The following is a 13323-nucleotide window of genomic DNA, read 5'->3' as shown; positions in this document are numbered from 1 at the left end:
GTGCTATAAGTCTAAAACCAAGATGTTACAGTTAGACTTTTAAACCCAACCATTTAAGCTCCTAAATGTGCTGAGCTCTTATTGTGCTTCCTTGTTTAGTTACTGGGTACTGATTTTAGACTGTGTTGCAAATCCTGTTTTTTCTGTGTCTTTATCCAGTGCTTGAATTTACCAGCTATAAAAATTAGATCTTTATTTTGAAATATGTGTTAATATAGCTATTGAGGTCAACTCAGCCCAGCAAGGTTTACTGAAAGCTGCCTTAGCCTTCATGAAGTCTGACCCACAGTGGAATAATGTGGAGATTCAGAGACCTACAAAATGCTGATTAGGACTCTCCTCCCTATTCTAAGCATCCTGGCCCTTGAGATGTTTCAGTTTTTCAGGGCTACCATGACACAGAAGACAAGTCAGAGTTATGCATTACTCTACTTTCCTCACTCTCAACACCACCCTCTGCTTGTGGTTTCAGGGCTGCTGGGGGGCCCACAAAAATCAATACTTGCTCTGCCTTCCCCAGAACCCCCTGTCTTCACTGTCTTTCACTCTAGTTCCCATATTTCGCAGCCGGAAGGAGAGGATGAGAATGAGTTTCCTCCATATGCTGCTCCCTTGATATTGTTAGTACCTGGCAAAGCACTCTGGCTGCCTTGACCTCCCGATAGCCCTGGATATCAAAGGCAATTTCATCTTTTGTGCTTCAGTGACTTGAACCTGCCGTCTCTGACTTGATCCAGAGCGATACAGGAACATGGAATAGAAAATGTGTTCTGATGACACCGCTGTTTGAGGCAACTCATTTTTTGTGCCTTTACATTATTGTCCTTCCTCTTTTTCCTGGAGGTGGGAACCAGAGAAATTTTCTTCCTTCTTGTCCTTTGGGTGGGTAGACAGAACAAACAAATAGGAGTCATTTTAGGCTGTTTGAGATGCGTCCTGTCATATTTTGAAACAGCAAACCGAAGGCAACGGAACTATGTTATGGCAGGTGGCTTCAATGTGTGCAGAATCTTTCTTTGTCACGGCAAAACAATCTTTGCCCAGAAGCAGTTAGCTGTTTAGAAGCAAGCAATTATCATTTGTATGGGAGTTATTTTCATTCAGACTACAGTAATTTTGTAACTCAGGTGTGCCGAATTCAACTTACGACAAAAGGCATAGGGTTTGTTTCCACTTCGGACATAGCAGCTGTTGCAAATGTCGGGATGCAGTTTTGTATGGAAACTGTTAAAACTTATTTGGGTTTTGGACAATGTCAAAGAAAATATTCTAGATATGTCCCTAGGCATTAATATATATTGCGGATGCCCATTCATAATACACTCTTGCTATGTCTTGTGACCTCCCAGTAGGATTCTCCCTTCCTAAATCAAATCCAAGTAAAATGCTTCCTCAGCATGACAAAGAAATGGACCTTCTCATGGTTCTCGGGGAGGAGCTGTTCAGGGACTGAATTCATTATCTGCCGCCTTCTTAAAAGCAAGCTCTGGTTGCATGCATGTTTGCAGTAGATAACTTGTAAGCCTGTGTGGAAATGCTTCGAAGGTAGTAAGAGATTTCAAAAAGCAAATGTGTGTGATGTCCTGTACATCCCTGAAGTAAATATGTATGTGGTCTCTTTTGACAGGGCACCTTGTCAGAGGGTTTGTAGGTGACTGTGTTACTTTTGATCTGAACTGCCTGCAATCAGCCAGGTACATCCATGTCATCTGGAGGAAAGACAACCAGCGAGTGGCCAAGACAAGACAGGCAGCCAACATCTCTATGATCTACTCCAACAGAACCCATGTGTTCCCCAACGGCAGCTTGAGCCGTTGCCCCACGCAATGGGGGGATGAGGGAGAGTATGTGGCAGAAGTATTTGATCGTGCTGGTGTGCACTTGCATCAGGAAACTTTTCACCTGGAACTGAAGAGTAAGTCTGAGTGTGCGGTGCATGTGTGATGTATTTTCAGTAGGTGGCCTTGCACTGTTTGCATGCCTTGTTTTATCTTCGGGGTCTTCTCCCAAATGGTATATTTCGTAGGGGAAGGAAATATCCAGAGAAACATTCCCATGCTTCTTCCCTTCCATTCTGAGTGTAGCTGTGTTGTAGGACATAAGTCTAGCGGTGTAGTTTGGCTGGGAGTAGCAGAGCAAGGAGATGCACTCATTTGTATGGCAAATCCTGAAAACAACACTTGGATGGTGTATGCTACTCTGGCAGGCTTCCTTGTCTAGGGCCTGTGTTCAGAAGGTTTCTGCCTTCTGAATTCCAACCAGATGGGGAGCCAAGAGTGGTCTGCTTCCCCCTGGGCCAGACCATGCTTACGGCTTACTTGCCAGCACGGAGAAAACTAGAATTATAGGAAAACCTAGTAAAACTCAGAATTGGAAGAGGATCCTACCAGGGTTCAGACTCCTGTGGTTTGCCTAATGCTCAAATGCAACTCAAATTGCCCTTTGTAACAAGAACCCAGGCTTCAATACACTCGGGTCACTCCTGTGTCATGTAATAGTTTGTATAGGTGGGAAAGGGTTTCTTTATGTGCAGGGTAATATCTGGAATGACTGCTTGGGGCAATCGTGTACCAAAGGGTCATTCTTGTGTTGCTAAAGCAGTCCTTTAGAAATTAATTTTGGGAAGTCTTGCTGCATTTCAAGCCTTCTCCAAAGTGCAATGGTCTGCAAAAAGACCTGACTCTTAGGTGCGATGTAAAGCCAAATCCTGAACAGGGAGGCATGAGCAGTTCCATGTCCAGCTTGTTTTGAAGGAGTGTTCTAGCTCCAAATCTGTGTGTGTCTTTCCTCAAGTTCCCTTTGCTCTTTTTAGCATGTGAAATGCCCTCCTTTGTTTTCCATCCTTATCTCCTTTTTGAGAAGAGGGTATGAACAGGGGTGGTTTGCAGGTGCATGTGGGGTACAGTTTCAAGCTGGCATAGAGCAATTTACTTGCAGGTACTGGGCTAGCTCCTGTGCTACCAGTGACCCTTTACCCAAGCAGACCCAGGGGCCGGTGTGAGCTAAGTGGTGCCCACCTACCCAAGAGGTTTTGCAGCTCACCTTAAGCTCTGTGCTGGTGCTGCAACGTTCTGGGTGTGGTATTTTGCCACTACCTGAGGTATGTATGTGAGCCGCAGTAAGAGCAGAGGCAATAATGGACACGCACAGTGTGAAGGGGCTGCCCTCAATTTGCACAAGTTTTGTGCAGACAGCACCAAGGAATGTTCTAAGGCTGGGTAGAGTCTCATTAACCTACAGCTTACCCACCACTGGACCCACCTTGTTGTAGTGAGGAAAAATCTGTAAGCACACACAATGGAAGAAACATTATTAAAACAGAAAAAAAGCTATCTTATTACAAGTTAAGATATTAAAGCCCTCTTATAGCAAATCTCTCTGTATTCGTTTCAGGCTGATATTTCAAATAAGTATAGCAAAGGAAGAACACTTCCAATTAACAAGAGATACAAGGAATATTCCTGCTTGTGGTAACTCTCTGTGGCATGTAAAATATCCCAATAATGAGCAGATAAATTTTTCTCCCCTCAGGAGTGGAAACATTTAAGGAAATCACAGAACTTGTTGGTGGAACCATGTTCTTGAATTTAACAGAGACAAGGCTGAAACACTTCTTCCAGGTTGTCTGGAAAAAAGAAAACACAGAAATTGCTTGGACAAATGGTTCTTGGTTTTGGTACCATGAGGAATATATTAACAGGTCTGAGATTGTGTCTAATTACAGTCTCAGGCTAGACAGCATTCAGGAACGCGACCATGGCAGATATTGTATAGAAGTGAACGACAGAGATGGGAGAACTGTATATGAAGACATCACTAATGTGAAAGTTGGTGAGTATCACTTAAAAATGCTGGCTCTCAGTTAAGCAAAGGTTTGGTTTATTTTTTTAATCCAGATTCAATACACGAACCCAGATGGATTATGTCAGAGACTGCCCTAAATGCCATAGCAATTAGCTAATTAACAGGTGGATGAAACAAAGACTAGCTAGGGTAAGCCTTGTTGGGTAAAGCTGGGTGTTCTTTTGCCAGTATGGTGGCTCCAGCCAAAGACCTAGGCTGGCAGAAGGTGTCATTTTGTTTCTAGTTTGTTACTCCAATATATTTTGAAAATACTATGAGCTGTGGTAGAAAAATAACACTTTTTTTAGCCAGTAAATGCCATATCCTTTGTTCTGATGACTGCTGGTTTAGAAGTATCAGAACTTTCTGGTGAATTTGAGTTTATGACTATCCACCAAATTGGGAAAAGATCCACTTTCACATCTGCAAGGGTTACTGTGGTGGGGAAACTGGGAAACTTTTAATTAAATACTGCCTACAATTCTAGTTTTGTTCTAAATTTCACAGTGTAAGATGTCTAACTAGGGTAGTTACATCGATACAACTTTTTGGGTTTGGGCTAAAATTAGCCTTTTTACTGGGCAGGGGACACATTGAGTGAGAAAAACAATTATTCTAAAAAAAAAAATTATTAAAAACTTCCTGCTTGCCTCTTCTTCATTTAATGCCACCAGACTCTTGTGTTCATGGACCAGTGCAGCTCTGGGCAGTGAGACCTTAGCCTTCCCCATGAAATGGCGTGAGCACCGCTTCAGTGCTGCATGCACTTCCCTGGAACACAAGGCTGATGTGCTGCTTTTGGATTTTTCTGTGGCACAGAAACCCACCCAAAGCGATACAGAGAGACTTCCCAGTATACCCGAATATGACGCAGTGATACTAAAATGCCAAGTGTGTGAATGTTCCTTGGTAACTATTCTTATCACACCTTTCAGGTTTCTCAGTTGGTGGTATGAGGCAGGAAGAGCAGCCAATGAGCCAGGCTGTTGGCTGAGGTCTGTCCCAGTGTCATGGGTTACAGGCTCCCATATATGCTTTGTGAAAAGAGGCCCTTTGGTTGTAAAATCCTTAGAGAAAATAAAGAGGTAACCTTTAATTTGAGAAGTCAGCTTTTTGACAGCAATGTACTTACAGGATGTTACAAAAATAAAGATCAATAAAACTAACATAGTACAGCAGACTGAAGGTACAGTAAGTGTTCTTTACAACTGAATTTTCCTTGTAGAGCAAAAGAAGACATTCAGAAGAAATACGGTTCATGTGCTGTTCTATATTCTTGTAGTATCGCTAGGAGTAGTAATTACTACTGTCTTCGTTGCGCTGGTGTGTCATTTTCAGAAGCACAAAGACAGGTCAGGTAAGAGATTCTATTTGACTCTTTCAGAATACAGAAACCCTATTTAAATAGCCATTCTTGTGTAGATCCAGTTCTCTGCATTTCGGGGAATGTCTGACAGTGTAGTTTCTACTCTGAGTTAGCTTAAGCGTAGCAGGCTGCAGCTTTATACTGCTGTCAGCGCTGGTGAGGGCACATGGCTCTGCAGGGGCAGACTGCCTGAGGCTTTTCCATATCCATATGAAGACTTTCAGCCCTGCCTGCTGCTAAGGTCCTGTGCTGGGAGTGTCTGAGCTGGTCCTGTGTGTCTGCAGGGAGGACTTGTAGCAAGGCCTTAAGAGGTCCCAGCAGCTGCCATTTTCCTGTTCATGTCTGCTGAGAGATGTTTTTGTTATTTGGAGGTGGGATGTTGGCTGGTAAAATGGAGCTTCATGTCTCTGCCTGGTGGGGCTCACCTGCATTCGGTCACTTTTGGGAGCACACCGTTGGTGAGTGCAGGCAGTGAGGGGGACCCATGTTTACTCTTGAGTCAGTGACCCTCGCCTGAACATGACATGACCTCCACAAGCCCAGACACCATGTCACCGTTGGAGCTGTGTGGGTGAGCACTTGACTGGGCTCAACCCTGGCAGTGATGTGCGGTATGCATGAAGCTGTGCTCCTGCTTAGGAACTCCCTGTTAGCTCTGAGGCCTGTGTGAGATTTTAATACAAATGGAAGGTCATCTGCTTGTCAGTTTTAAGTAGCTCACACCTAAATGGGGGCAAATGGGAATGAGAATCGCAGGTCCCTGCAGCGATGCATAAGGTGAGGAGAGAGTGGGTCTGTGTGGCATGGAGGATGGAAGATGATGATCTTCTCTGACAAGAAGCTGTTATTGCCTGGAGGCGCTTTGGTGTTCAAATGCAGAGATGGTCCAGTACATAGCTAATGGAGACAAAAAGTAGTTTGTCCCCTATGGCAGAAAGGAGTAGGCAGTGATTTGAAAGGCTTTAAGCTAAACAGAGGAAAGGAAAGGTCAGGAGAAAAGAGAATTGTGGGGAGGGTGCATTCTTGGGGGGATGTGCATGAAGAAACTGAAAAATGCAAGAAGATCAGTGGGTAGAATATTCTCCATGCTTCAGAGCAGTGAGATGCACTTAAGTCAGAGCCATAGTTATGTACTCCTGAGGTTTACTTTTCTATAGTAAGGAATGAGCTCTAAGGAATTGGGTGGTATGCTGGGTATGAATTCTTCCACCTCTTCCTGCAAATATTGCAAGTGTATTTGTCTGCTTTTTACTTGACTTGGCTGAAGTTTGGATTGCAGTGCCAAGCATTCGACATGCAAGTTTGACCCTTACAGATGAGAGGGACAATCCTGAGGAACATGAAGAAAGGGATGAGAACAGTCCTTATTCACGTGAGTATCCATCGCTCTGTGGCTTCCTTTCTGTCACAGAGAGGGAGCCACAATTGTGACTTGTCCGAGTGTGGTTTAGTGAGGCCTGATTGTCTTATTTAAACTGAATATTGTAACCAAGGGGATCTTTTTTTCTAGTGCAGAAATACCTGAAATTTGAGAGATCTAGATTACTCAAAGCAATTGGAGCTGGTGGCAGCATTAATCCCAGCGTGATCACGTGTGCACTGGACTAGGACTATCTAGATAATGAATTTTCTACAGTCTCAGGTTCTTCCTACCCTAGCCCAGTGAGCTGTGTCCTCTTCAGCTATGTGCAGACTTATGGTTCCTGTTAGCTACTCACTGCCTGGGGAAGGCTGGTGCTTTCTCTTCTTCCAATTGCACTGCACGTTTGTTAGGCATCACGCTTTCTGGGCAGAGGGGGTGGTTCAGACTGCAGGGCAGACAGTATCTCTCCTGTATTAACTGCAGTGATCCTTTCTTCCATCTGTCTGTTCTTCTGTCCTCCCCCATGCTCTCTTCCCTCTTCTCCTTTGTGATCCTAGCACAGTTCATCCCACTTGGTAGGAGGAATTTCCCCCCTAGCTCGGAGCCATGCTATTGCATAGTGTTTGGCACATGTAGCTCATCAGCCTGGAGACCCTGTCCCCTTGACACCACGATGTGATCTGCAGGGGACAAAGGGAGCAGACCCTGCTGTCACATCTGAGGTGGGTGTGTGAGGAGTCCCATGGCTTTTCTTGTGGACAGAAGAGATTCCTGTGTCGGAGTGCTGAGCACTGCAACACTAAAGGCGTCATGTGTGAACTGGGTGATTCAGGGAACAGATGTATCTTCTTGGGCTCCTTCTAGGAAGTGATGGAGCTAGTGGGTAAAGTGAAGTGAAACTCACCTGTTCTACTTGAGAGGCATGGCAGAGACTTGGCTTTCAATTTACACTTTTTCTGAGTCTTCAGTAAACATACAAATCTAATTTTAAAAACTTGGCTTCAGTTGTGAAACATAGACATTTCTGTTTGCTTTCTGCTTTAAACAAGATATTTCCTTGTAGGGGATGTTACTCAGCCCAGATCCCCATGACTTGTGGAGCATCCTGTAGCTAGTCCCTACCCTCATGTGAGTCCTGAGACTGGTTACTTTCCTGCCAGCACTGGATTCATCAACCAGTGCCTGGGGAAAAACATGTTGAACTACTGTGGGAACACTTTGCGGAGGGAGTAGTAATGATGTTCAGGTGAAAAATCCTGTAAGTGTAGGCCCTGGTCACAAACCATCTGTGCTGGCATGTTGGCCAAAGTCCTTTTGCCTGTCTGGACTCTGAACCTTGAGCTAGTGGTTTTCTTTTTTTATACTATAAAACCTCCATTCCCATCCTACAGGTAGCTTAAGAAAAGCATCTAAAGGCAGGCAGTCAGAAGTCAGCCCAGGAACTGACATCTGAACTACTCTGTTGGTATCTGCACTCTGAGGTTGTTTTCAGTTAGATATGGTTTTTCCTCCTTTGAGAAAATTATGAAAATCCTAGTATTGCAGGGACTAGATGGTAAAACTCCACTGAGCAAAGGAGTAAAGATTTGCTGAGGAGCAACAAAGAGGCTAACCCAGCAACAGCTGACAAGATGATACGTTTTTCTGCCTCCACATTTGAAGGTAACCAGAAGCAAAAGCAAGTAAACAAAGCAAAAACTGAAGTAGAGTAAAACATCAAACAAGAAAGAGGAACTTTAACAGAATCTTCTGTTGACTTGTGCAATAGGTTGGAAGCAAGATTCAGATTGGGGCAGGGGAAGTGCTACTGCTCACCCAGGGGTCTGTCATCTCCCCCGTTCCCATACACCTGTTGAAGGCCTGGCCATGGGTAACCCAGCTGTGTGTGCAAGCGATGAGGGAATGTATGCTGTGAGTTACAGCTCAGGGTGCCCCAGTGTCTGCGAACAGCTGATCAGTGGCCTCTAGCTCACCAGCTGCTATGGTGAGGGGCTGACCTGGCCTCTGTCCCTCCATGCTTCACTCTCCTGGAGGATGGGAAGTACAGGGGGTCCTTTTGCACATTTTCTTTGGCTGCTTTGCACGTATTTGTTGGCCAACCTTTGCCAACTTCTGACCACGTGTTTTTCCTGTGTCTGTATCATAGTCTTGTCTAGTCAGTGGCATTAAAGAGATTTCTACTCAACTGACTCTCTTCCTTCCAGATGGAGAAAGACCCAAGCTGCCAAGGCTCAAAGGTATGAAAGCTGTAAAGCCTCCTGCTTCTGTTAATGGAATGTGTGTTGCCCCAAATGTTGAGAATACCACCCATCCAGAATTTGTGCACTGCAGTCCTCCAGGATTTGAGGACTTGAAGGATGACTATGTTATTTTGTGTAACTTGGATAATGTGCCTTCATGATCCATAGAGTCCCAAAAATGCAGTGAAGGAGACATGTTGTGTCAGTATGCTTCAATCAAGAGCAGCACAATGGGACTCCCAGAAGACAAATCTGAAGATTCAGGATGCAGTTCTTCCCATTAGATTTACCAGGAAAGATGTCCATGGTATTGGACTTGAGGTTTGGACTCTTGCCTTCTCTCTCAGCTGGCTTTGAGCTAATCTTGCAATTCTGCTGTTCCTCTTAAATCTGATTCTTTGTTTGCTCTGAAGTATTGACTGAAAACCTGAAGAGGAAATCTCTCTGTGCATCAGTTTGTTTTCCAGAGCTGATGCCCTTTTTCCTCTGCTGAAGGTCTTCCAGGAGAACCGCTGAGGAAGCCCTTGGAAAGCAGACATGGTAATTAACTCTGAGAAGAGTTCAGCCCCTGCTTCTCTTTGCTTCCACGAAGAGATGTCTCTGAAAAGAGAAGGACCTCAGGGATTTCCGGAGGCCAGATCAGGGCTCTAACCTCAGTCCCCATCTCCTCTTGGGTGGTCCATGCACGTGACTGAATGGACAGGGGAACAGGGCCAACACCTTAAGACCTCAGTGGACATGGGTGATTTGCTTAACCCTTCACCTAACACGTACAATGTTGAAACTGCAGTTTAACTTGGTAGATTTAAGCATGATTTTACTTCTGTTTGCTTAGAGGAATGTGCTGCTTAGGTGGAAGTCAGCTGAAACTATATGAGGAGATGGGAACTGCACTGAAGAATATGCAGCAGCTTTTATTGAGGAACTGTTTTAGGAGGAAAAAAGAAAAGGAAAGAAAATGGAACATTGCTAGCAAGTGGGTATAGCTGCATATGCAATTGCCGTTAGCGAACAGCCTTGGTAACTAGATGTTGTATTTTCTGCAATGCCCGTGTTAAAATTTATCTTTAATGGCGTGTAGTAATTTTAAGGTGGCTTTATCTTAGTTGTAACGTGCTGCTTGTATGTTTCATGAAGTATCTTTTCTTACAGAATGTTGAATAAAAGCTTTTTTGTTTTCATTCAAAAGGTATTCCTGAATATCATTATGAACTGGGATTGTTTATGTAATGGGTTTTGCTGTTTATCTTAATACATGTTCTTTCTGTAGATAAAAATCTATGGCTTTGTATTCTAACCCTGCTGTAGGCGAAGACATGTTGTTGGTGTCTCTTTAGAACAGAGGGATGACTGTGATTCCAGTCCCACTTCCTGACTGCCCTTCTTCGTGGGGGAAAAACCCCAAACCCAACCCCTTTCTCATCTTGTTCTCACATGGTCATTCTTGCTTTGCTGTGGAGTCTAGCATCTGTCTACATCCTTAACTTTTGATTCTCAAAACCAACCATGATATTCTTCTTGAATTTTAAAGTAGTCAGCGTAATAGCTCCCTATCTTCATACCTCTTGCTCCTCCTACTGTATTCAGAAAGGAAATGTGTATTTCTTTTGAAAGGGATCACCTGCTAGCTCATATTCAGGCTTATCACAGAAAATATTCTGTCTGAAGGCAAAATTCAGGTTTACCTTCCAGTCTACGATGTGAGCTTATGAGTGTTGGTGTAAGAGCTCTTTAAATTCCTATGGGGTATTTATAGGAAGAAAAGTTAAAAAGCTGATTCTGCTGTTGATCTACAAGAATTCAGTGAGTGTAGATATAGACTGACTGAGAAACATCATGAGCTGGTTACAAGGAATCACACTTCTGGAGATACCCAATCTTGTAGTGTGATGAAAAATTAAGAGCTGATGAGTACAAAGTGTCTGAAAACTCAATGAGAAAGCTTCAGTGGATTTGAGAATGGCTACTAAAAGTTGGAAATTGGAGGATGTAATGGAAAAGGAGTTTCCAAAACAAGTTGTGAACTTTGAGTGTCTTCGTGCTTACAAGGGGAAAACTAAGTAAATATTGCAAATTCCAAGCTCTGCCTTCCTCTGTGGAGGGCTCCTGAGACAGTGAAACACCATGGTGACCTGCTGCAGGACTCGGACATCAAGGAACTTGAGAATGCCTGGCAGGATGATGTGGCTGTACTGTATCCGTTACATACTGTATCCTTTTTATAAGTACCCACTTAATCTCCCTTTTGGTGGTTCAGGATGATACTAGTGCTAATAGGAGACAGCCAGTGCTCTAAGGTTCTGGCTGGCCATCTGGGGCAAGTGGTGTAGAGTTCTAGCCGGCCAGCTGGTGGAAATAGGGCTCTGGCTGGCCTGTCAGTCAAATTGTGTAGGGCTCTGGTTGACTGGCTGGGGAAAACAAGGCTCTGTCTCAATGGCGGGGACAAGTGGTGTAGGGCTCTGGCTGGCCAGCTGTGGCAAAGATGTCTTGGGATGGCCAACTGGGGCAAACGTTTTACAGTTCTGGCTGTCCATATAGGGCAAATAGGGCTCTGGCTGACTGGCTGGGGAAGTGGTGTAAGGCTCTGGCTGGCCAGCTGGGACAAATAGGGCTGTGGTTGGCCATCTGGGCAAGTGGTCTAGAGCTCTGGCTGTCCATATGGGGCAAATAGGGCTCTGGCTGGCCCACTGGGGCAAGCGGTATCGGGCTCTGGCTGGCCAGTCTGGGCAAGTAGTGTATGTCTGTTGCTGGTCAGTCTGGGTGAGGAGTGTGTCTGTTGCTGGCCCACCATGGCAAATTGGGTGCTGGCTGACTGGCCAGGATGAATAGGGGTCTGGCTGGCTGGTCAGAGCAAGTGGCGTAGGGTGCTGGCTGGCCAGCTGGGGTAAATAGGGCTCTGACCGACCATCTGGGCATGTGGTGTAGGGCTCTGGCTGGTCCAGGGAAGTGGTGCAGGGCTCTGGCTGTCTGGTGGGGGCAAATAGTGTTTGGATGGCTGGCCAGGGTGAGTGTTTCAGTGCTCTCTCTGTCCAGATGGGGGAAACAGGGGGCGTGCTTGCCAGCCTAGGCAACTGGTTTAGGGCTTTGGCTGGCTGGCAGGGGAACAGGTAGGTTTCTGTCTGTCCAGGGTATGGGTTAGGGCTCCAGCTATCTCCTGCATGCGTGAGTGTGGTTCTGGCTGGCCAGCCTGGGTGCCAGCACTGGTCTAGCCATCCATAGATAGAGGCTGTGGATGGCCAGTGCTGGAGAGCACCTCTGGATGGTGGCTGCTGATCGTATTTCTGGTAGGCCTGTTGACGGGAGATGCCATTGCTGGCTGGCAGAGGAGAGTGTGTCTCTGGCTGTTTATGAGAGCGTGGTTTTGGCTGGTTGGCTGGCCAGGGAGAGACTGTCTTGCTGGCTGGATGTGGGGAGCGTGGCTCTTGCTTGATATCCAGGTGTAGGTGGTCTGGCTCACTGGCCTGGGTAGATAGGTTCTGGCTGTCTAGCTGGTGAGAGATGCTTTTGCTGGCTTTTGTGTTTAAAGGGGTAGCTGCTGAGCTTAGCGTGCCGGATAAGAATTGTGAGAAGGAATGTTAGCAGGTTGACCTAAGGAGAAGAATAGAGTAATAACTTGTGTTTGACAATTGGAGGGGAACATCTGGACCTCAGAAGGTCCTGTGTTAACTGCCAGGCAGGAGATGCAGCACAGTACTGGGTGTCTGAGAATATTTCAAAGGTCTTGAACATGATGGGAGAGGGCAAAACTGTGTCTGTGTGCTATTGGGTGATTATGCTTAGCCTTTAATTTTAAGTTGTATATAAACTTCTTGAAAATCCCTTTGGCTATCTTTCTTCTCTTACAGAGGAGGGGTCTGATGATCATTAAATAAACCTTCTACCCTTTTGTCCTTTTCTTCCTCCATCGACAAACATCCCAAATCACTTTTGTAACAGAATTTGTAGCCCAGATGTGACCCCCTTGTGCACTGGTCGACTCCAGCACCTCTTGGGGACCATCTGATCAGCAGACCGAGAGAGTTCATCTATTTCTGTCTGTTGCAGGGAGTGCGCAGGGACCAACCAGAAAGAGGTGAGGTGGTGGTGAGTTGAATTACTGTAATTTTACATGATTGCTTTAATTTGGAAACGGTACAAGGTGTAGTGAAAGATACTTCGTTATCGTAAATCTGGAATAGCTGGAGCAAGATTGCTGGATACCCATGGGTTGTCAAGAGAAAGGTCTGTGGCATTGTGTCAAGATACCTGGCTGGCTATGACTGCGTTTGGGACTGGAGAGCAAAAATGGCTGTCAGCAGACAGTTTTAACTTTGACCGTCAAAGTTTTTAAAGCTAATATTGGAAGACCCATTTCCCAGCTCAAATTGATTATTGGTACATTTGGGATAAGTGACAAAATGATAGATCTAATGGTGATTATACAAGCCAGTCTTATAAATAATAAGAACAAAACCAAGACATCTCCTTAGTTACTGCTATTCATGTAAGCTCAGGCAGCTGCTATAGATGTG

Source organism: Cariama cristata, unplaced genomic scaffold (assembly GCF_000690535.1).
Source record: "Cariama cristata isolate BGI_N322 unplaced genomic scaffold, ASM69053v1 scaffold10560, whole genome shotgun sequence".
In the NCBI taxonomy this organism is placed as follows: Eukaryota; Metazoa; Chordata; class Aves; order Cariamiformes; family Cariamidae; genus Cariama; species Cariama cristata.
Note: the sequence above shows the minus strand (reverse complement) of the source record.